At 35.1% G+C, this 25929-nt stretch overlaps 2 long non-coding RNA genes across 14 annotated transcripts in view; one reads left to right on the top strand and one right to left on the bottom strand.

Annotated features, from left to right (window-relative positions):
• The first annotated feature begins 3238 nt into the window (after positions 1 to 3238).
• Positions 3239 to 25929, top strand: part of LOC134484563 (uncharacterized) — a 63589-nt gene continuing 40898 nt past the window's right edge. For 3 of the 13 annotated variants that reach the window (XR_010062027.1, XR_010062022.1, XR_010062015.1), the window contains exon 1: positions 7455 to 7545. This is a non-coding gene — a long non-coding RNA (uncharacterized LOC134484563). Of the gene's footprint in view, positions 5218 to 6663; positions 7546 to 18617; positions 18861 to 25929 lie in introns of those variants that run through there. The other 10 variants (XR_010062019.1, XR_010062023.1, XR_010062025.1 and 7 more) reach the window with 8 other exon arrangements.
• Positions 6750 to 10274, bottom strand: LOC134484564 (uncharacterized). Its single transcript, XR_010062029.1, has 2 exons — positions 7061 to 10274; positions 6750 to 6966 (listed from the first exon to the last, which is right to left on the bottom strand). It is a non-coding gene; the product is annotated as an uncharacterized LOC134484564 (long non-coding RNA).

Genomic DNA, 25929 nt, shown 5'->3' with positions numbered 1-25929 from the left:
CAAGGAACAGATATCCTTAGCCCCTTTTATTCTTATTTTTTTTTTAATTTTGAATGATGATGGCCTTTCTGCTGCTGACCGACATCAGTGTCGGGCGGGCACATTGAAAGTTATGTGAAAGGGAAAGATGTGATCACTGTCTTATAGCATGGACCAGATCCCATGTTGGCATGGGCAAGAGGGTCTGTTTGTGTGTTTCCTCTGGATCTGCAAGATCCTTTGTAGGTCCCTGAAAGATTGACATGGAGGTGCTACAAGAATGATGATCCTGCTGTTGCTGACACTCCTCGGTGTGACCCAAATGCTGGTTCAAACAGAGCCCTGGTGGGGGATACTACCGGTGTTCCCAAGACTCATGCCGATATGTCATGACTTTTAAGCCCACTCCTCTAATTTGGTTAAACAGTTGTCACGTTATCCTCAAGGCAATTGGGCAGGAGAATTCGACTCCTAAATGGATCAGCTACATGTAGCCATCCTGAAGATGAACTCCACACGTGCAGATGCTAGACTGGCTACAAGATTGTCATCTTGGATTGCTAATGCTATGAATCATCTGAGGGTATGGGTGGGTATGGAAACCCTAGCTGGACTCTTGCTGCTGGTCTCCCTAGTGTGCCTGTGGTTTCTATTTTAGAATGAGGTTTGTTCAGAGGTGGCACACAGTTTGCAGCCATTGAAGCAGGACAGTCCCCTCAAGCCTGTCTAAGGGTCATTCAGAAGACCTTGTTGTACCTCACGCCCGAGTATGTGTGAGTGACTGTGCACAGTGATGGGCAACCTACCTTCTATCTATGGCATGGAAACTTGTGGAAGATGAGTTGTCCTAAGACTGGTTTAATGAAGAGATGATCCTAAGACACGTGGTTGGGGGGGGGTCACCATGCTCAGTGGTTCCTTTGCCTGCTTGGTTAATTAAATAAAAGGGGGAACTATAGGCAGCGGTGTTTGGTCCGCCTCAAACATGGCACTGGTTTCCACCTTCCACCCTCCCAATGGTGCGCTCTCCTTGTAGTAAGCAGGTTCTTATTTGTCTATCCCTGCCTGGTCTGCTAGCTTCTGCATAGTGACAGCCTACCGGCATGGCCCACGTTGCTTGCTGGGATTGGCCAGCACTAGCTATTTAAGTGTGCTCCGGGGGTTCCCTAGTGTCTGAAAATTGTATCAAGGTTCCTGAGTAAAACTGCTTGAAGAAGATCTTCATTGGTCATGTCTTCCTTGTTAGTTGAGGTTGGGCATGATAAGGGACTTTGTAAATATTCCTCCATGTGTACTCAAAAATATTGTTTTCAAATTCCATTCTCTGCAATGATTTTGGTCACAAAGGGGACCCAGGTAATGAGTGAGTATAACATTGTAAATATGGTGTACCTATTTCAAATGATGAATTCCCAAATCCTTATTTTATAAAAAAATTACCAGACATCAGGAAAGCAAAGGACAACATGGACTAATGAATTTGGTTTCTTGTCCCATTTGATATCAGTACTACACTATTGAGCTTCCAGAATTCCTATGGCCAGACTTGAGGTTTTAGGATGTTTTAACATGATTCTATCTTAAGGCAAAACATAAGATACCAGATGATGGGCAGGGAGAAGAATGGCTTGAGGAACAGTTAAACATTTACTTAAATAGGTTTATAAAAACAGGAAGGAGTATTTTTGAAATGGTCATTTGTGAATTCTATGTTCTTGACATAGGTGGGCAGAATCCATGTTAACATTCCACTTAAACACTTAGGTGTTGGAGCCATCAAATATATATATATATATATATATATATATATATATATATATATATATATATATACACATCAGTCAAAAAAACTAGATATGATTGACAAAAGTAAGAAGTGCATTCTTCCAAGAACCAGATATAAATATTTCTTGAGAGACACAGATATAGCATGTCAAATACATAAGTTAATGCTAGTAGTATATGGACCTCTTTTTCGTAAATTTTGAATAAAGATAGAGGAGCTGAGGGTGTTTTCAAACCCATACTAACAACAATACCAATGACCAGAGCTTTCTCGTACTAGCCCAACATACAAAAAAAGTACATGGCCTGACCTATGACTCCAAATGCATATGTGGCTGAGATGGCCTTTTTGGGCAACATTGGAAAGAGAGGCCTTGTCCTCCACAGTTTGTCTCCCAGTTCAAGGGAATTTCATGCGGCAGAAAGGCTGGTTAGAGAAGAAGGTAATGGAATGGGTAGGGATCTTATGGAAAGGAAATGGAGAAAGGAAATATTTTAAATGTATATGTAGAAACATCTACTTAAAGAAGAAAAAATTGTTAAAATATAAAAAAAAATAAATGATATAAAAGAAAAGAAAGCTGCCAAGCAATCTCACATATTGACTCAGAAATCTGAAGTGGTAGTCAGGTTAATACTAGTATAAAGACTGAGATGATGAAGTCTCAACTAGAAGCAGTTCTCTCTCCCAGGTATCAGTGTCAGACACAAAGTGCCCTATAGGTTTCCAAAGCATTGAGGAGTTTAACTTGAGTTAGGGACACAATACTTGTTTTTCCCTTCTTCCTTAGGACCTTTTCTTCTTGACAAAAACAGTACAGTCATGAGCTCTCAGGAAATCAACTGTGTCCTTCATAACACTTGGTTTTGGAATAAAGAAATAAATGATATAAACCCTCTGACATCCAGCAACCATAAGATCAGGGAAGTCCAGAAGCTTCTGACAGTCTCCCAACTCCTATTTCCCTTATGTGGAAGGCTCACATCAAGGCTATCTCTTCAGAGACCCCACTCAATTCCTACGAAGGACTCACTGAGCTTTCCAAAGGACCACATATTTCTTCCTTGTTTTTTATACCAAGACAGAAGGCCAGCTTCCTTCCCCCCATCCTATCTCATCATCCACTTTGTTATCACTCTCCAATTTTCTCTGAATTAGAGGCCAATTAGTAAACCCTAGAGGTATTGAAGGATATCTGAGAGACAGTTGCAGTCATGGCAACAGTTATGACATCACAGAATAAGCCAGAGCTCTCCAGGTTACAAGAGAGTTTTCAGGGAGGGCCTAATGGTCATGTCACTGAGAAATGCCATGTCCTACATCCTGAACATCTTTCTTTACATTGACAAGATTCGAGGGTGCCCTTTCCTGGTGTGTCTCCTTTGACACGGAGGAAACCTTTATGTACTCCATCTATCTAAAGGAGAGACTTCTCTCTGCTTCACTAGTGATTACATGTTCTGAATGCAGAAAGTTATTAAGGGGCATGGCATGGGTAAAAAAGTTTTAGGAAAATGGAGTGTAGGAGATTCTTCTAGATAATATTTTTATTCTATATATCATAGGTTCATTCTTGTGACATACAGTTCAATATTTGAGGGTTTCTCCGTTTCTCAAAGGTCAGCATTTACCTACAGACCTTGAATAGAATGAATATTGTATTTCAATTTCTTACTGTATATTGTTTGATAAGGGACTTTGTAAATATTCTTCAATGTGTACTCAAAAATTTTCTTGGCCAATTCCATTTTCTTCAATGAATTTGGTCACAAGTGACTCCAGCTATAGAGTGATTATAAAAGTGTAAATACTGTGAACCTACTACAAATGATAAACTCCCAAATCCTTATTTTATCAAAAAATTTCCAGACATCAGGAAAGCAAAGGACATTTTTCACTGTTGAATTCAGTTCTCTACTCCCATTTGATATCAGTACTAGACTACATAGCTTCCAGTTTTCCCATGGGCAGACTTGAGGGTTTAGGATGTTTCACCATGATTCTTTCTTCAGGCCAATCCTAAGATATTGGATGATGTGAAGGGAGAAACATGGCTTGAGGAACAGTAAATTATCTACTTCAATAGGTAAACACAAGAGGACTATATATAAGCCAACCTAACTAGATAAGATAGGTGAAGGTAAGAATTGCATTCTGCCAGGAATCGGAAAAAGATTTTTTCTGAGAGACAATGATACAGCATGTCAAATACAGAAGTGAATGCTAGTAAAAAACCAGTGAACTAAAAACGGACCTGCTCTTGGTAAACTTAAAAAAAGGATTAGAAGAGCTTAAGGTACTTTCAACCCCATAAGAACAACAATGCCAATGAACCAGGGCTTTCTCTTACTGTACGAATACACAAAGAAAGTACATGGACTGAGGAATGGCTCCAAATTCATATGTGGCAATGGATGTAATTTTTGATCAACATTGGAAAGAGAAGCCCTTGTCCTCCCTTGTACATCTTTCAGTTCAAGGGAATGTCATGCGGGAGAAAGGCTGGTTAGAGAAAAAGGAAATGGGAATGTGTAGGGATCTTATGCTCAGGAAACTCAGAAAGGAAATAATATTTGAAATTTAAATATAGAAACATCCCGTTAAAAAAAAACAATAAAATTTGCTAAAAATAAAAAAGAAAGATATAAAAGAAAGTAAAAGCTGTCAAGTAATCACACATATTGACTCGTAAATGTGAATTGGCAGAGTAATACTAGTGGAAAGACTGAGATGATGAAGTCTCAACTAGAAGCACTTCTGTCACGTTAATATTAGTGGCAGACAAAAAAATCACTATTGGTGTCCAAAGCATGTTGTTTACTTCGAGATAGCAACACAATATTTGTACTTCCCTTCTTCGTTAGTACCTTTCTTCTTGACAAAAACAGTAAAGGTCATGAGCTCTGGAAAACAATTGTGCTCTTCACAATACTTGGGTTTTGTAATAAAGAAATGAATGATATAAACTATTTGAATATTAGGAACCATAAGAACAGGGAACTTCAGATGCTTCTAAGAGACTTGCAGCTCATGATTCCCATATGTGGAAGGTTCAAAAAAGGCTATCTCTTTAGCGATCCCACACAAATCCTACCTTGGACTCACTAAGCTTTCCAAGGACCACATATGCCTTTCTTTTTTTAAAAAAAAAACAAGACAGAAAGCCAGCTTATTCCCCTTCTCATATCTCTTCATCTTCTTTTTTCTCACGCCCAAATAACTGTTTACTCTGAATTAGAGGCCAATTAGTAAACCCTAGAGGTAATGAAGGAACATCTGAAGATCAGTTGCAGTCACAGCAATACTTGTGACATCACAGAAGAAGCTTTGGCTCTCAAGGATACCAGAGATTTTTCATGAATGAACTAATGATGATGTCTCTAAGACCTGCCATGGCCTATCTGCTAAAGAGCTTTCCTTACATTGACTAGATTTGAGGGTGCCCTTTCCAGGTATGTCTCCTGTGACACAGTGGAAATGTTTACATACTCCATCTCTCTAAAGCTAGTGACTTCTCTTTGCTTCATTAGTGGTTACATGCTCTGAATGGACAAAGTTATTCAGGGTCTTGGCATGGGTCGATGAGATTTAGGAACAGGAGTGTAGAAGATTCTTCTAGATAATATTTTCATTCTTAGGTTCATTCCTGTGACACAGTTCAATTTTCTTCGTTTTCTATTTTCCCAAAGGCCAGTTATTCCCTACAGACCTTTAATTGAATGCATGTGTATTTCAATTTTTATTGTATATTCCTTGATAGGTGACTTTATACATATTCCTGAATGTGTACTGAAAATTCTTTTTTCCACTTCTATTTTCTTCAATGATTTTCGCAACAAAGGCACCCAGCTCTAGAGTGATTATAACACTGTAAATTGGGTGTACCTACTTCAAGTGGTAAACACCAAATTACTATTAAATCCTAACATTTCCACATATAAGTAAAGCATAAGACCACATGTAGTATAGAATTTGGTTCTCAGGTCCGTTTTGATCTCGGTTCTTCTGTTCCAGTGTCTCAGGGCTAGATTTGAGGTTTTTGGATGTTTTACCATGATTCTTTCTTGAGGCCAAACATAAGATAGAGAAGGATAGGAAGTGATAAGAATGGCTTCAGGACCAGGGAGACCTCATCTTCAATAGTTTCATAAGAACAGGAGGGAATCTATTTGCCAATGCAATTTGTGGATTCTACATTCTTGACCTAGTTGCACTGAATCCATGTTAAAATTCCCCCTAACTTCATAACTGTTGGAGCCACCAAAAGTATATTCATATATATCATTATATATATATATGTATATATATACATATATATCATTATATATATATATTATACGTATATCACACACACACACACACACACACACACACATATATATATATATATATATATATATATATATATATATATATATATATGGTGATCAGCCACCAAAACTAGATAAGATTTATGAAGCTAAGAAGTGCATTCTACCAGGAACTGGATATAGATATTTCCTGAGAGACACAGTTAGAGAATGTCAAATACAGAAGTGAATGTTAGTGGCAAACCAGTGAACTGAAAACGGACATCTTGTTGGTAGATTTTGAGACAGTATTACAATTGTTGAAGGTGCTGTTAACTACAAAAGAACAACATTCTCAATGACCCAGAGCTTTCTGGTACTAGACCAATATTCAAAGAATGAACATAGACAGAAATATGGCTCCAAATGCATATGTGGCAGAGGATTGCTTTTTTGGCACCAATGGAAGGAGAAGCCCTTGGTTCTACCTTGGTTTGTCTCCCAGTTTAAGGGAATGTCAAAGGGCAGAATTATGGTTAGAGAAGAAGGGATTGTGAACAGGTTGTGATTTAATGGGCAGGAAACTGCGAAAGGAAATAATATTTTAAACGTAAATATAGACTCATCCAGTTTAAAAATCACTTAAATTGATAAAAAATTAAAAAAAGAAAGAAATAAAAGTAAAGAAAACTTCCAACTAATCACAGTTATTTACTCAGAAATCTAAATTGGTATTCAGAGTAATACTTGTAGTAAGACAAAGATGATGAAGTCTCAACTAGAAGCACTTCTTTCTCCGAGATATCCGTGTCAGACACAAAATGCACTATAGGTATCCAAAGCTTGGAGGAGTTTACTCTGACCTGAGGACCCAATACTTGTCTTTACCTCCTTCCTTAGGACCTTTTTCTTCTGGGCAAAAAGAAAAAAAGGCCATAGATCTCAGAAAAACAACTGTGCCCTCTCAAAATTTTGCTTTGTAATTAGGAAATGAATGATATAAAACCTTTGACATCCAGGAACCATAAGAACAGGGAAGTCCAGATGCTTCTGTGAAGCTTCCAGCTCTTGATTCCCATATGTGTAAGTCTCAGATCAAGTCTATCTCTTCAGTGATACCACTCCAACCCTTCCAAGGGCTCCCTGAACTTTTCAAAGTACCACTTATTTTTCCTTTTTTTTTCATACAAGGACAGAAGGTCAGCTTCTTTCTCCCCATCTCTGATCTCTTTATCCTTTTTGTTCTCACTCCCAAATGGCTGTTTACTCTGAATTAGTGGCCAATTAGCAAACCGGAGAGTTACTGAGGGAATATGTGAGAGGCAGTTCCTGTCAGGACAGTAATTGTTACATCACAGAAGAAGCTAGGGCTCTCCTAGTTACAACAAATTTGTCACGGAGGTCCTATTTATGATGTCACTGAGAACGGCCATCTCCTACATGCTAAACAGCTTTCCTTACATTTACCAGATTCGAAGGTGTCCTTTCCAGGTATGTCTCCTGTGACACACTGGAAACCTTTATGTACTCAATCTCTCTTAAGGTAGAGACTTATCTCTGCTCCACTAATGGTCACATGCTCTGAATGGGGAAAGTTAGCCAGAGGCATGGCTTGGGTCTCTAAGATCTAGGAATATGGAGTGCAGGAGATTCTACTGGATAATAATTTTATTCCCAGTTCCATTCCTCTGGCCTATAGTTCAATTTCCTCAGATATCTCTCTTTTCTAAAGGCCAATATTTTCCCTACAGACCTTTAATTGAGTGAATATTTTATTACATTTTCTTATTGTACATTCCTTGATAGTGGACTTTATATATATTGCTGAATGTGTACTCCAATGTTCTATTATCCTATTCCATTTTTTTGCTCTGATTTTAGAAAAAAGGGGGCCCAGTTCTAAAGTGAATATAATAGTGTAAATATTCTGTATCTACTTAAATGATAAACTCCTAAATCCTTATTTTATCCAAAAATTACCTGACATTAGTAAAGGAAAGGACAACATAGACTATATAATGTGGTTCTGCAGTGGCATTAGATAGCAGTTCTCTAATATCTACCTTCCAGTGTTTCCATGGCCAGATTTGAGGGTTTTGGATGTTTTACCATGATTCTTTATTCAGTCCAAACATAAAGTTCATGACATGGGCTGGGAGAGGAGTGGCTTGAAGTCCAGTGAATCTTCTACTTCAGTAGGTTCATAAGAATAGGAAGGAGTCTATATGGCTTTGTCATTTGTGGATTCTAAAATCTTAACCTAGTAGTGCAGAATCCATGTTAAAAATCCACCAAACACCATAGCTGTACAAGGGACCAAATATATCCTCGTCATTCTGATTGGTGTGCTGTGGAAACTCAGGATTTTTTTTCTTTATTTCCATTTACCTGATGGCAAAGGATGTTGATATTCCTCATTTGAGAATTCATTGTTTAGCTCTACAGACACAGAAACACACACACACACACACACACGCACGCACACACACACACACACACACACATTCAGCAACCAGATGTAGATAAGAGTGATGAAGCTAAGGAGTCTATGCTGCCAGTGAACTGAAAATTGACATCTTGTTGGTAGGGTTTGAAAAAGGATTAAAAGAGCTAAAGGTGCTTTCAACACCATAAGAACAACAATGCAAATGCAACAGAGATTTCTGGTAATAAACCAATATTCAAAGACTGGACATGGAAAGAACTATGGCTCCAACTGCATATGTTGCAAAGGATGGCCTTGGGTTCACCAATGGAAGGAGAAGTCATTGGGTTTGACTCCAAGTTCAAGGCAATGTCAGGGGGCAGTAAGGTGGGTTATAGAAGAAGGGGAGCAGAATTGTATAGGCTAATTATGGAAAAGAAACAGGGAAAGGAAATAACATTTGAAATTCAAATGTAGAAATATCCAGTTAAAAAAGCAATAAAATTTTATAAAAAATAAAAACAATGAAAGAAAGAAAAGAAATCTGCCAGCTAATCAAACCTATTGACTCAGAAATCTAAAGAGTCACTGTCAGAGAATGGTATTCAGAGTAATACTAGTGGAAAGACTGAGATGATGAAGTCTCAACTAGAAGCTCTTCTCCTCCAGATATCAGTGTTATAAACAAATTACACAATAGGAATCCAAAGCATGGAGGTGTTTACACTGCTGAGGAGACCATACTTTTCTTTCCTTTGTTTCTTTGAACCTTTTTCTTCAGAGCAAAAAGAGTAAAAGCCACGAGCTCTGAGAAGAACAAATGTGCCCTTCCCAACAACTGGCTTTTGTATTGAAGAAATTGATTACATAAACGCTCTGACTTCCAGGAACCATATCAAGCAGGGAAGTCCAGATGATTCTAAGAAGATCGCAGCACCTGATTCCCATGTGTGGAAGGCTCAGATAAAGGCTACTACTTCTGCAATCCCACTCAATACGTACCCAAGACTCACTGAACTTTCCCATGGACCAGATTTGAGGGTGCCCTTTCCAAGAGTGTCTCCTGTGACATACTGGAAACCTTTACATATTATATATCTTTAAAGCTAGAGACTTCTCTTTGCTTCATTAGTACTTACATGTTCGGAATAGAGAATGTTGGTCAGGGGCTTGGCATGGGTAAAAAAGATCTAGGAACATGGTGTGGAGGAGAATATTCTGGATAATAATTTCACTTCCACGTCCATTCCTGTGACATACAATTCAAGTTCCTAGGTTTTCTCTGTTTCCTAAAGTCCAATATTTTCCCTCCAGACGTTAAATTGAATGAATATTGTATTACATTTTCTTATTGTACATTCTTTGAAAGAGGACTTTATATATATTCCTGAATGTGTACTCAAAAATTCTGTTTTCTAATTTTATAATTATAATTATAAAATTATAATTATAAAAATTATTAATTATAATTTTATATTTTTGTAATGATATTGGCAACAAAGTGGGCCCAGCTAAAGCGTGAATATAACAATATAAATATTGTATACCTACTTCTAATGATAATGTCCCAAATCCTTATTTTATACAAAAATTACCAGCCATCAATAAAGCAAAGGAGAACGTAGACCCTAGAATACGGTTCTAAATTTCTTTTAGGCTTGAAAAATTTTGCCTAGAAAGTTTTGTAGTTGTATTTGTGTCTTTATCCCTCCACTGGTGTCCTTCCGGGCTACAGGAGTTGGCCTCTTAATGTTCCATAACACCAATGTAAGTCACAGCTTCGGTAAACCCCATTGATTCGTGCGTACCTTCATTATCCCGGACTCTTTCTCTTCCTGGAGATTTCCCCTACCTCCTCATCTCTAAAAGTTCAAGATATCCTTTCCTTCTCCTGACTATCGGGTCATATCTCCTCTCCCTTCCCACACAGGATCCATTTTCCTCTTCCTTCCATCTCCCATCTAGTTCCTTCCCTCAATCGGCCTCCTAGGCAATTTTATTCCCATTCTACATGAGACTCAATCATATGCACTTGGGGGCATTCTTCTTGTGTATCTTCTTTGTATCTATGAGCTTAGTGGAGAATGTCCTGTAGTTTACGGATAATATTACTTATAATTGAGCAATTTCAAAAACCCCGCTGGATCATATTTTTATAGTAGTATTCAACTTTGAAAATGATAATTTAATATGTGTGAATGTCCGGAGGAACAAATTTAAGTAAAAAGAAACTTAAAACATAGATCAAATCACAGATTTTAAAAGTTGACCTAATAATAAAATTGTGTACTATCATAAAGTTTGATTATACCACAGGCAATTTTTTAAGTTGTACAATAAATTTGGCAGACAAATGATGTTTTTACCAAATAATTATGGATAATTTGACTAAGATCAAATAAGATAAATATATTATTTCCATTTCGATATCACTTGCTGGCATTTTTCCTCAAACATGATGTATATAGCATTAAACATAATGGTATTAGTTTTAAATTTTAATATTTATTTTAACCTAACCTAAAAAGTAACAGGTTGTCTTATTTTATTCTTGTTGACATTCAACCTCATTCTTGCTTTTTCAGTTCTTTGTTCCTTCCTGTCCTATGTCCCTCACCACTTATACTAGTCTCACTTCATTATTCTTACATCTACATCCATATCCCACATGTTCAATATCTTCCATGGAACACTGTTTAAAACCCAACTTTCTAATGTCTGCGACCTATATCAGTTAAATAAACTCAAACCATCCACAGCTTCACATAAATACAAGTATATTAGAAGGAGATTCTATGATCTATATTAGGAAGAACACATGGTATTTGCCTTTCTGAGTCTTTGCTACCTTACTCGGTATATTTTCTAGTTACGTTTATTTTCCTGAAACCATGATAGTTTAGTTTTCCTAGGGCTTAATGAAATACCATTTCGTATATTGTCATATTCTTATGTATCTACATATCAATGAACATTCCTTACTATTCTCAATAAAACAACAATAGATTTTTTTGTGAATAATGATGAGAAAGCTCAGATAGAGAAGTCAAGATTAATTACTGACAAACTAAGAAAAAAATTTTAAAGATAAAAATTTGTGGTTATGTTAACTAGATCAGTGTATGCTAAGGTTAATAAAGGTTGTGGTATATATAATGTTTTAATACTAATTAAAATTGTAGAATATTCATACTTTAGAGAATGTTTATAAAATTGTCCATCACTAAGTGATTTTCCACTAATAATTTAATTTTTTTATAAAATATTTTTGTTATATATATATATATATATATATACCTATTTACCTTAAAAATAAAGAACATTAAGAAGATACTGTCATAAAATTCAATAATAACACCAAAGACCTGTTAAATTAATTAAAAACGGACTAGAAGTTATGGAAAACCTCTTCAGTTAAATTAAGAGAATTAGAAAAGTGATAGCATTTTAATAGAAATGCACATGTCAAACAATATACTATAAAATCCTGAAACTATACTAAGATGGTTACTATTCATTCCTATGTGCTAAGGATTCATCAATAAGCATGGTATATGAAGAGAAGGCATATATCAGAAAAATTTATTCATGTTTAACATACTAACTTTCTTCATAAAACTCAAGCGGACAATTCTCTTTTTTGTTGCTTAAAAAGTTTGTACAAAGCACGGCTTTTGATTATAACATAATATTTCAAAACTATCATTAAATATGCAAAGATCTTAACACAAAACCCAGTGTTTTCAGAGCAACCATACAAACTTAAGAAGAAAAGAAAACATTTTTAAGTACATAAATATGCGTAATGAAGTCCCCACCTTACCAGTAACAGATGGGTCAAATTTATTGATCTATATATTACCTAGAATACTCTATCCCAGTTCATTGTTCCTTAGCATATGTTTTTCCTCATCTTTCTCTGTTTCTTATCTTCTGAAAGCAGGTGGAATTTCTCATAAAATTAGTTCAAATCATAAAATCTTCACTCAACAAAAAGAAAGTGTTTACATTAGAGGAAAACCAATTAAAGGTTCTCATTCTTTATTGTGCAAAATTTTATATTTGATTTTGTATGCTTAATATGCTTCTACACCTTAGTGATGACCTTTCAAGATTGGCCTGAAATTCACCATTCTTAATTCACAATGTAAAAGCCCTTTAGCTAATCACAGAAAAGCCTTCAAAGTGTATTTACATAGGTTTATTTAATAAAAATTCAACTTATAGTTTAAGGGGAATAGTGATGTAAAGCACCTTTTCTTACATTTTCGGTGCCTTCAGATTATTTTATAGCTAAGTCATTTCAGTAGAATGAAGAAAGAATTATTAACATCTTACTAAAATAAAATGAGAATTTTTTTCTCTGTATAATACGGAACTTATTCTTGAACATTTTTTTGACAGTGTTTCTTTTATATCCCTGGCAGTACCAGAAAACTCTCTCTCTCTCTCTCTCACCTTTTCTCTCTTTCTCTCTCTGTAGACCAAGCTGGCCTTGAACTTAGAGTTCTGCCTGCTTCTGCTCCCTAGTACTAAGATTAAAGGCCTGTGCAACCACACCACGTGCTTTTCTACATCTTTAACAAGCTCTTTTCTGATTATATTCCAAATCTTATGAAGTTAGTTCCCTAAAGTACCTAGAAGAAATCCAATACCAAAAATATATTTTGCATATCTAAGTCCCTCTTCCCAAGTTCCTTCTTGATCTAGTCTCCTAGCAAGCTCTCTGAAGGAACTGAAAACAATAAATGTTTGCTTTCATTACAGGAATAAAGAAAAGGACTGTTTACTGCACAATCTCATGATATCACAGAACAATTCTTCCAACACTACAAAGTGAAATCTCATAAAAAGATGGGTACCCGAAGCCACAGTTTATTACCTTCTATTTGGTTGTGCACACTGTGACCACCATTCATTTTAATCAGGTTTAACACAAAGGTAATCTCTGCCCCAAGAATCCATTTCTACTATATTGACATATGCAGCCATGTTCAGTTAAATTTAAGCACCAACCGCACCAAAGTAAGGATTTATAAAATATCCAACAGAAACATGGGAAGACATTCTACAAAAATAAATTCATACCGAATAATTAAACAAAAGGTCTTTTACTTTTTGTAACACAACATCTATCCATTTTTATTATATTAATTGGTTCTGTGTACATTCACAAGCAAGGAAAATTGTATTTAAGCCAGGAAACAACTTGTGAGATTTAGTTCTCTCTATTATTTAGACTATGAAGACTAAACGTAGATATCAATGCTTAATAGAAAGCAATTTTAAATGTTGTGTCATTTAACTGTTTCTCAGATTTTTTTGTATACTTGAAAAAATATAGCTAAATCTTGTTATTTAATATTTTTCCCACTCCATTTTATTATCTACTTTAACTCTGAGTAATAAGTCCAAATGGGATCTGATTACATATATTGGCCACATATGTATTTTTCTAAAACTTATAAGGCAAAGTTTTATATGCTAGAATGTACACTTTTGGGAGTACTGGAATTTAGTTCATCCTATTTCATTATTTTCTCTGAAAGACTATTATTTACTAATTTGTTTTAAATTTTTAGAAGTATTTTGTGTGTGTGTGTGTGTGTGTGTGTGTGTGTGAGTGTGTGCCTGTTTGAGTATACATACATACATATACATGTTCATTTGATAATTCAAATATAATAAGACCAGAGAAAGTAGCTTGAGTGATATTGATAATTTATGGACACAGTTAATTTTTGTATATGATGTATATATAAACTTGAAAATATTTCTGAGTATTTTTCAAAAGCAATTTTTAAATATGTACACTAGATCACACATGCTAATTGCATTTTTATCTTTTTCCACACTAATTTTATCTCATTGGATGTCTAGAAAGAAATACATGGATCCATGAATCATGTCTTAACTCCAACTGTAGGTAGAATCAATGATAGATCTTACTTTTACTCACCTTTAGTTCATAAATTATATATTTAATTTGCTCTATTTATATTAGAAACGTGTGCCATATATATATATATATATATATATATATATATATATATATATATATTCATTGATAACTTCCTTCTGTCAACAAACATTAAGAATTAATTATTTATATGCATTATTACAAAATCTAAGAACGTTTAGTTTCTTCCATAATCAGCTACCATAATGCATAAATATTAGAACCATTTCCTGACTGACGCTATTAACAAAAAGTACTTGATGTACCATTCCTATAAACATATTTTGATATTATCCATCAAAGTGTCTTCACGGAGATGTCTAACTTTTACTAAAGGGAAATATAGTAAAATTGTTATTATCTTTGAATCACAAATGATGTCAGTATTTTTTCCATTCTATATTTATTTAAATTGTAAAATACAGTTCTTTTAAAATAAGGCATAGAAAAAAGGGACATATTGGCTATAGACAGCAAAAGAGAACAAAGAAATTAATGCTAAACTCTAATATTTGAGCCAATATCAGAAATGGGAAATGATATTTTACTATTAATTTAATGAGACATAGTGTCATTTTTATTTAATAATTTTTCCTGAATATTTTATGTATTTTCAGTTCAAATGGTATATCCTTTCCTACCTTTCCCATAAACCCCCACTTCAGCTTCTTTGAGGATGTTCCCATTCCCACCCACCCACCTCAACCTCAATCCTCTGGCATTACCCTACACTGGGGATATAAGTCTTCACAGTATTAAAGGCTTTTCCTTCCAATCATGCTCGACAGTGCATTTCTCTGCCACACATGTGGCTGGTATCGTGGGTTCCTCAATCTGTACTCACTAGTGGGTTGTTTAATCCCCCGAATTTATAGTGGGATCTTGTTGGTTGGTGGTGTTGTTTTTCCTGGGGTTTTGCAAATCCCTTCAGATCATTAAGTATTTTTTCTAAAACTTCCATTGAAACCCCCTTGTTTAATCCAAGGTTAGCTGCAACCATCCTCATTTATATCAGTAGGGATCTGTCAGAGCCTCTCATGAGACATCCATATCTGATTTCTATCAGTAAGGATTTGTTGGCATCAGCAATAAAGTCTGGATTGGGTGGCGGCATAGTGGATGGATCCCCACGTGGGGCAGTCTCTGGTTAACCCTTCTTCAGTCCCTGCTTGACTCTTTATCATTGTATTTCCTCCCATGAATATTTAGTTCCTTTTTCTTAGAAACAATGTAGCATCCACATTTTGGTATTCTTTATGCTTGGGCTTCATATGACCTGTGGATTCTTTCTTATGAATATGTTTGTGTGTGTGTGTGTGTGTGTGTGTGTGTTTATAATACAATATATATGTATGTATGCACATATAATTATATATATATATATAATTATATATATATTGTTCCTATACACATATAGCATCATGTGTCCTTGTTACATGTTGGAGCATCTTTTGGGTAAATAACCAAGAAGTGGTATTGCAGGATCCTCATGTATTACCAATTGTGTTAGAAAATTCCAGACTGATTTCCAGAGTGGTTATACCAGCTTGCAATCCCACCAACATTGGAGGAGTGTTCCTCTTTCTCTACCTCCTTTTAATTATCATTTGTCATCTGAATTTGTTTTTATCTTAGCCATTCTGATTGGTGTGCTGTGGAACCTCAGGTTTTTTTTTTTTTTTTTTTTTTTTTGGTTTACATTTACCCGATGGGTAAGGATGTTGATACACCTTAGTTAAGAATTCATTTTTTAGCTCTATACACCATTTTGAAAGGACTATTTGATTCCCTGTAACATAATTCCTTGAGTTTTTGTTTAGATTGAATTTAGCCCTCTATCATATGTAGGATTGGTAAAGATCTTTTCTTAATCGATTGGTTGCTCCTTTTTCCTAATGACAGTGCCTTTTTCCTTACAAAAGCTTTACAATTTTATGAAGTTCCATTTGTCAAATCTTGATCTTAGAGCATAAGCCATTGGTTTTATATTCAGGAAATTTCCCCAGTGCCCAAGTGTCCAAGATTCTTTCACATTTTTTCTTCTATTAGTGTTAGGTTATATGATTTTATGTGGAGACCCTTGATCCACTTTGACTTGAGCTTTGTATGCGGTGATAAGAATTGATTGATTTCCCTTCTTCTGCATGCTAATTTCCAGTCAAACCAGCATTATTTGTTGAAAATGCTATGTTTATTCCATTGGATGGTTTTGGCTCCTTTGTCAAATATCAAGTGCCTGGGATGTGCCTTCATTTCTGGGTCTTCAATTCTATTCCATTGATGTGGGTATCTGTCTCTGTACCATAACCATTAAATTTTTATCATTATTTTTCTGTTATACAGTTTGAGGTAAGGGATAGTGATTCCCAAAGAAGGAAAAGATCTTTACCAATCATGCAACAGATAGAGGCCTTATATCCAAAATGTACTAATAACTCAAGAAGTTAGACCGCAGGGAGACAAATAACCCTATTAAAAGTGAGGTTCAGAGCTAAACAAAGAATTCACAGCTGAGGAATGCCAAATGACTAAGAAACACCTAAGGAAATGTTCAACATCTTTAGTCATAAGGGAAATGCCAATCAAACCAACCCTGAGATTTCACTTCACACCAGTGAGAATGGCTAAGACCAAAAACTCAGGTGACAGCAAATGCTGGCGAGGATGTGGAGAAAGAGGATCACTCCTCCATTGTTGGTGGGAATGTACAACCATTCTCGAAATCAGTTTGGAGGTTCCTCAGAAAATTGGACATTGAACTGCCTGAGGATCCAGCTATACCTCTCTTGGGCATATACCCAAAAGATGCCCCAGCATATAAAAAAGACACGTGCTCCAGTATGTTTATAGCAGCCTTATTTATAATAGCCAGAAGCTGGAAAGAACCCAGATGCCCTTCAACAGAGGAATGGATACATAAAATGTGGTACATCTACACAATGGAATGTTACTCAGCTATCAAAAACCATGCCTTTATGAAATTCATAGGCAAATTGATGGAACTGGAAAATATCAACCTGAGTGATGTATCCCAATCCCAGAAAAACACATATGGTATGTACTCATTAATATGTTGCTATTAACCCAAATGCTTGAATTATCCTAAATGCCTAGAACACATGAAATTCAAGATGGATGATCAAAATGTAAATGCTTCACTCCTTCTTTAAAAGGGGAATAAGAATACCCTTGGCACAGAATAGAGAGGCTAAGATTAAAACAGAGACAGAAGGAACATCCATTCAGAGCCTACCCTACGTGTGTCCCATACATATACAGCCACCCAATTAGACAAGATGGATGAAGCAAAGAAGATCAGGCAGACAGGAGTCAGTTGTAGATATCTGCTGAGAGACACAGCCAGAATATGGCAAATACTGAGGCAAATGCCAGCAGCAAAGCACTGAACTGAGAACAGGAAACCCGTTGAAGGAATCAGAGAAATAACTGGAAGAACTTGCAGGGGCTCTAGACCCCATATGAACAACAATATCAAGCAACCAGAGCTTCCAGTGACTAACCCAGTACCTAAAGACTATGCATGGACTGACCCTGAACTCTGACCTCATAGTAGCATTGAACATGCTAGTAAGATCACTCATGTAAGGGGAAGTCTTTGGTCCTGCTAAGACTGAACCCCTAGTGAACATGTTTGTTGGGGGGAGGGCGGCAATGGGGGGAGGATGGGGAGGGGAATACCCATAAAGAAGGGGAGGTGGAGGGGTTGGGGTATGTTGGCCTGGAAACCGGGAAAGGGAATAATACTCAAAATGTAAATAAGAAATACTCAAGTTAATTAAAAAAAAGAAATGAAAGGATCCAGTGTTAGAAATATGCAAAAAAAATTAAGCGAAAGACTACAGAAATTTGGAAGGGAGATGAGATGCGGACAGGTCTAGGAGGAGCAGGAGGGATTGTGGGTGCACTTGATCAGAGCACATTGTATTACATGTACGGAATGTTCCACAAATGAAAAGCAAACCTTCCCATCCTTTTGCTAACCTTATGCTGTGTTACGATGCAAGGCTTTCAAGAAGAACACAGATCAGATATCAGCTCCTGCTTCTTCCTTTAGGGGTGCCCTTGTGGTGAATAAACTCTACAAGCAGAAAAAAAAGAAAAAGTAAAGAAGTTCTTTTCTTGTTGAGGAGAGTTTTCTCTGTCATGGGTTTTTTGTTATTTCAAATGAATTTTCAAATTGCTCTTTCTAACTCTATGAAGCAGTGAGTTGGAATTGTGATAGCGATTGCCTTGAATATGTTGATTGCTTTTGCCAAGTTTGCCATTTTTGCAATATTAACTCTACCAATCCATAAGCATGGAAAATCTTTCCATCTGAGATTTTCTTCATTTTTTTTTCTTCACAGAGTTGAAGTTCTTGTCATAAAGACCTTTTACTTGCTTGGTTAGAGTCACACTGAGGTATTTTTTATTATTTGTGACTAATGTGAAAATTGTCATATCCCTAATTTCTTCTCAACCTGTTTATCCTTGAAGTAGAGGAAGCGTAATGATTTGTTTGAGTTAATTTTATATCCAGCCATTTTACAGAAGTTGTTTATTGGCTGAAGGAGTTCTCTGGTTGAATTTTTGGGGTCACTAAAATATACTATCATATCATATACAAATCATGATATTTTGACTTCTTGAATTCCCTTTATCTCCTTTGGTTGTCTAATTTCTGTGAATAAGATTTCTAGTGCTATATTAAAGAAGTAAGTGGAGATTGGGCAACCTTTTCTATTCCCAGATATTTGTTGAATTGCTTCAAGGTTCTCTCCATTTATGTTGATGTTGGGTACTCTTTTTGTAATATTGTTTTTACTAAGTTTATGTATGGACCTTGAATTTATAATATGTACCAAATCTTTTAACATGAAGAGGTATTGATTGTTTTCATTTTTTGTCACCATCTAACAATGTGATAATTTGTTCCCCCACCCTGTGAGTTTGCTTAAATAATTGATTTTTCTATATGCTGACCTCACATTGAACCATCACCATTTTTTGAAAATTCTGTCTTTTTTCCATTAAATGGTTTTAGAACATTTGTCAAAGATAAAGTGACCGTAGGTGTTTGCATTTATTTCTGGATCTCCAGGCTTGGATATCTGGTAAATTTTTCACTTACCATGAATGCAGAAACCAAGATACTCCATGACAAAGCCAAATTTACAAAACATCTTTCAACAAATCTAGCCCTACATGGGATAGTAGATGGACACTTCCAACACAAGAAAGGAACTACACCCTAGGAAAAATTTGGGAATTAATCTTTCAACAAACCCAAAAGATGATAGCCACACAAAAGTAATTCCATTTCTAACAATAAAAATAGCAGGAAAGAACAATAAATTTTATTTAATATCTCTTATCATCAATGGACTTAATTCTCCAATAAGAATATATAAACTAAGGGATTGAATAAATAAAGTGGACCGAACATTTTGCTGCATACAGGAAATATACCTTAATTATATAGACAGTCACTATCTCAAGGTAAAAGGCTGGAGAGAAATTCCAAGCAAATGGTCCCAAGAAATAAAACGGAAATAGCCTTTCTTACATTGAATACAATTGACTTTCAACCAAAGATATCAAAAATGATAAGGAAGGACAAAATAATTGTAAAAGAAAAAATAATACTAAGATGAACTATCAATTATGAACAACTATGTTTCAAATGCTAGGGCACCTAAATTCACCAAAAGAAAATCACTAAGCCTCAAAGAGTATATTGGCGCCAACACGATAATAGTAGGAGATTTCAATACCCAAGTTAATCAATTGACCGTTTGTGGCAACTGAAACTAAACTGACACATTAAAAATAACAGAAATAATCATCCAAATGGATTTAGCAGATATTTAAATAACATTTCATCCTAAAACTAGAGAATATACCTTTTTTCTTTGCACCTAAAAGTAACTTCTCCAAACTTACCATATACTGTGTCACTAAACAGGTCCATATAGATACCAGAATATTGAAATAATCCCATGCACCCTATCAGATTATCATGGACTAGTGCTGGTCTTCAATACTTTCTTATTTTTATATTTGTTTTTATTATCGATATTTGCTTAATGTGGTATTTTTGAAACACTAGCTTTCTTGATAGTTTGGCACTATGAAATCTAGGTTGGGTTTAGCCTAATAGTAATTCTTCCATTTTGCCTCTATAGTAGCAAGAATGAGAGCTCCATTCCATTCTTTGGTATATACTATATTTTGAGTGAACATTTTGGGCACACAGTGCATTTAATGGTTTTCATCTCTTCTTAAGTATATATTATTATTATCTCATCTTAAAAATTTGTAACTTGACAATGACATTTTTAATATCATGTTTCTGAATGGGTCTTTTGATCTCATTTTGTTTATATTTTATCTCCATTTTAAATAGATTTTCCTTTGTGAATATTTTCTGTCTTTAAGTATGTTTGTGCCTTTATGAGATTTTATTATTGTTTATCAATGAAAAAATGCATTTTATTTACACCAGCAGCCATACAGGAAGGGGAACACAAGAGTTAGTTAGCTATTTGTATAGTATTGGTTACTTATTAAAAAATAAAAATCTCTGAAACAAAGGACAGTGATTAATTTCACACTATCCTCCCCCAATGTTCCCAGCATACAGTAATTCCTAGTAATGGCCTGAGGTCATGTGGTGTTGGGAAATACTTTATGGAAGAATAAACCCACAAACCACAGAATATTTAAAGAAAATCTTTCTTCCATACACACAGATACATAATACGATTACAGGGAGGTCAATACAATTAATTAAAGAAGATGTAAAGAATATGTTGTTACAAGAAACTGAGGACAAGGAAAGAATTTCAAACCACTGTCAACTATACAATGGTGAACATTTGTTCCCAAAAAGTAGTTTGTGTGCCAGAACAATAACAGCTGTACTGGACCCACCTTTTATCTACACAAAGTGGGGAGCTATGGTCCTATTGGAAACAATGAAGACAGAAAACCAAAACAATAGCAAAAGGGGAATTAATATAAGCAATCTGGTAATGCAAACTACCAAAGACATCTTTATGTTCTAACCAGAAATCGCAGGAAAACTCATATCTGAGCGCCCTATCTAATGACAAGAGTGAGCAAGCCATGGCCTTTCTCCCTTTCATATTTTTAAGTACTTTACAGAAACAAGAATCTCAGATTGCTTTATCCATGATTTATGAAAGGGTTTTCTAGGCGTAATGTATTAAGAAATCATTTAAAAGTATTTTTAGCTCCTGACAAGTTTTTATTAAAGTCCTCAAACTTCTTGGACTTAGATCCCAAAGTGTAACTAGGCCAAACCTGAGCTGTAAAACTATGACAAGGCAACAATAACAGATATTTTCATGGCCCAAGCACTATAGCAATATACTATTGAGTACAGAGATCCAAATTTATTCAAACAGATCAAGAGAGAAGGGAGAAAAAAAGTTAGAAAAGTGATGAAGAATCAACACCTCCCTTGTGTATGCCAGCATTTATGGTTCTGCAGTAAGTCCTAAGAGGCAGTATCCAAGTACCAAGGGGAGGAAAGGACTAAGGACAAGACAGGGAGATAAACTAGCATGGCAGGTGTATGTAAGAGAAAAACTTAGACATAAAAATGTCCTGTAATTTAAAAAAAAAGATTTTTTTCATTATTTTTTCATTCCAATCAAAAGAGACATCCATGAATGATTCTCCTCTAAGGCTTCCATAAAAGAGGTAAAACAAAAACGAATATAAACATTGAAAGTTTGAAAATAAAACAAAAGAAAAAGAACTTGTGTACGTTTCAGAGCAGGAGCACTGAAAAATGAACTAAATCTGGTCAAGATGAAACCTAGAGTGAGAAGTAGGAACTAGAATTAAGAGCTGCAAGAGATAGGCAGGTGAGGAGTGACAGGAACATGGCCAGGCCTGAGAGATAAGACTGGTCCTTTACAAGGGCACAGAATGAGGTAAGAAAACATTTCAAATAAAGCAGCACCTTTCCTTTCTGCTCACCTCAGTAATCCCATCCTCTAATAACCCCCATTTACATACTAAAATAGAAGAGTTGTGGTATGTATATCACTCACTTCCCATTTACTTTTAACCCTGCCTCCAAAGTCAGGAAGTCCAAACTTTCTAACTTCCAAGAACAAAAATACAGCCCCAGGTATAAGGGGGTCCTGAGGGCCAAGTGACAAACTGCAATATGTGAGAGTAGAGAATATGGAGATTTCTCATTCAACATAGCAGAAGTTTGATGGCCCAAGCTAAGAAAGGAAAAGGCAACCATATCAGGTAAACAAGGTCTGCTTCTCATAACATTAAACTCATTTATATTATTCTTTCCTTTAAAAAAGAAATACTTTATTTGGGCTTATAATCCAGAATATCAGAGTCAGTGATGGATGATATCAGAGTAAAGATAAACAGGCAGAGGTTGCTGAAAGATTACATCTCAGACCATAAGCAGAAGGTGGAGAAAACTAGATTGAAATAGCTTCAGTCTTTTGAAACCTCAAAGCCTACCCCTAACAACATACCTCCTGAAACGAGGAAATACCACTTAGTGAGATTGCAATTTTTGGGCATTTACATTATTCTTAACTACACTTAGTCAAATCACTTCCCAGCTCAATCTTCATTTTGAATGAAGCTGATTTTCCTGCAAAGTGGCTGTACCATCTTCTCTTCCTAATATTGGCTTTCATCATGGTGATAATAGATGATTCTGGATACATAGGGGATGTTTTTATTCCTATGTATCATTCCATTTATGTACTACATGTGTACTGACATTTCAATGAGTTTCATTTGGAAAAGGTATAAATGGTTGATCTTAGATATACGGTTTCAACCTCTATTAACATCTTTTAGAAAATATCAAATATCCATTCTTGATTAATAATTTCTTCTCTCATAAGATAAAAAAATAAAATTTTACTCTAATCAAAATAATTATCTATATTTTCATACTGAAAAATACAGAAGAATATTAAGATAATGTGGAATATTAAATCAGCTGAAATGCATGTTCATTAATTAAGAATAACCAGAATCATTGATATGTTTTTGGAACATAATATACGAACAAATACCAAAGCATTGAATAAATAGTGTCAGAAGACGAGGGTCATTATATAAAATGTACCTTACCTTCAGATCCAGTGTTTTTGTTCATGTAGCAAGAATTCAATTTACCTACTCTTCCTCAGTATTTTTCATCCTCTCATTGACTCGAATTTCAAAGCTGTATCCTATAACTAGCATGATTGTTAAATTTCAAACCAAGAACAGTGCATGTGTCAATCATTTTCCGCCTTTCCTTATTTGTGTTTTATTCTGTTCCCAAAGGCCATGTTGTGTTGAAGTTATGAAGAATTTCTTGCTCCTTTGATGAAAATTTTCTGAAAGCATAGATTATTCATATTTGTAAAATACTATTGATATGTTTAATAGTACTGGATATTATAGTTAAAATCATCTGGGTTAGGAATTTTTGCATGTATATCATAACACACTAAAATACTAAAGATTAAAAGTAGAAGAGATAGAATTTATTACGTTTTTACTCTTCTAGGGTTTGTAAGTTTACAAAATCTTAGCAAATGATTTCTTTCTGTGAAATTCACATTCATGAGCTATTATATTCTAATCAAACAGTGTGTCAGCACCAATAAACTTGGATTAAATTCTAATTGCAATACAAAATGTTTGTAGTAAGTAAATGGGCAAATAATTTGTCTGAATATACTAAATAAGCATGTAGTATAATCATAGGTTTGCTCTTAATTAAATAAGTACTCCCAGATACACCTTGAAAAAATACAGATAGTAATGTAAGTTTTTTTTTTTTTATATAACAGCTAATAATGGTCTGAGTAATGGTTTAAATCAACAAACCATGAACAGTAAGTAGGAATGTCTAGTGAGTTGGAGGTTCTTTCAAGCATCTTCAAGGGTCTAAAATAAATTCCTTTATAATTCTCCTAAATCCACTTATCATGAAACATTCCACATCAGAGTAAATAACACCAACATCTTTTCATTTTCTCAAAAAAAGTCATTGGGTTTCTTTTCTTCCTACTCAACCCACCCTCATTCTACTACCAAACACAACAATTTCCATCATAGCTCTCTGATATGACTCTTTTTCATTATCATTGACACTACTTCCAGATAGACTTCAAAAACATCCTTAAAATCATTCTCTGTATCATATCATAATTCATAAGTAACCACAGTCCCTTACTATATACATTGTGAGTTAAACAAACTTATTTAAAACTATTCAATGATTTCTAAGACATTTTCAGTAAATAAAAATTATATGTCTAACATTGTTTCTATATTCCCATATGAGACATTGCCTGAGATTCAGCTTTATTTGGACCGTACTTCTATCTCTTAATCAATGCAAACTACTCTCATATTTACTTTTTTGGATATGTCAAGGTCTTTGTCCTCTTATCATCCTTATATTTACTGTAATTTTGCCCAAAATATAGATCAATTATTTTTCATCTAATTTAACTTAAATGTCACTTCCTCATGACAATCTCCATGACCTTATTTCTAAAATAGATTCTTCAACTACTTGCATACTATCAACTCCAACACACTGATTTATGCATTCATTTTTTTCTTTTTTCTTGTACTATAATGCAATCTTTATAGAAGAAAGTTCATAATACTTTCTATTCATTCCTAATCTATACACTATTATGGACATGGTACATTAGTGGAGACTTATTATTTATTACATGATTCAGTAAGTTGCATAAATAAACTTTATACTATTCTTCATTTTAATGAATATGCATCCCGTGCATTGGTTAGACCATCATGTAGTAATTATGTGAGTTCTTCAATTCAATGACCTAGTTGACATTGCCTAAACATTTTAATTTGTCACAGATAGTCTCTGTCATATTCAAAACAATACTTTGTTCACTGAACAATTATCTCAGATGGGAATATATTTGACATGAAAGAATGAGATTCCTAAGTTTAATTCACAGCATCCATGTGAAAATGCCAGCTGCCATATGTTTGTGGTCCCATCTCTGAAGAGACAGAGAGATGATGATTCCTAGGCACTTACTTATCAGGGAGTAAATTTTCTTTTGTGAGCTGTTCCAGTGAAAGTTTAAAAACCAAGAGGACCTAGAGCTGTGTTCCCAGAGCTGAACCTGTACCTCAGCTCTCTGTCCCCAGATCCAATGAGGAAATAGATGGACTTCCAGGAGTGCTGACACACTCAAGATCACAGGAAAGACTTTTTCTTCTCAGAGGTAACTTCCTGGAGTGCTCAGAACCCACGAAAAGAGGTGCAGTCTGTTACAGCATACTTTTGTTTCTATCTATTCCATATAGCTGAAATTTATCCACAGTTTTTGGCACACAAGATAATTCAAGAGAGAACAACGGTCCCATTACTGTTGACACACAGGCTAAGAGAGAATTCAAGCCACTTTCAGAGACAGCAAAACCAGCT

This window comes from Rattus norvegicus (assembly GCF_036323735.1).
Source record: "Rattus norvegicus strain BN/NHsdMcwi chromosome Y unlocalized genomic scaffold, GRCr8 chrY_unlocalized_10, whole genome shotgun sequence".
Lineage (NCBI taxonomy): Eukaryota > Metazoa > Chordata > Mammalia > Rodentia > Muridae > Rattus > Rattus norvegicus.
The sequence above is the reverse complement of the archived record's forward strand: the minus strand, read 5'-3'. Positions and strand labels throughout refer to the sequence as shown.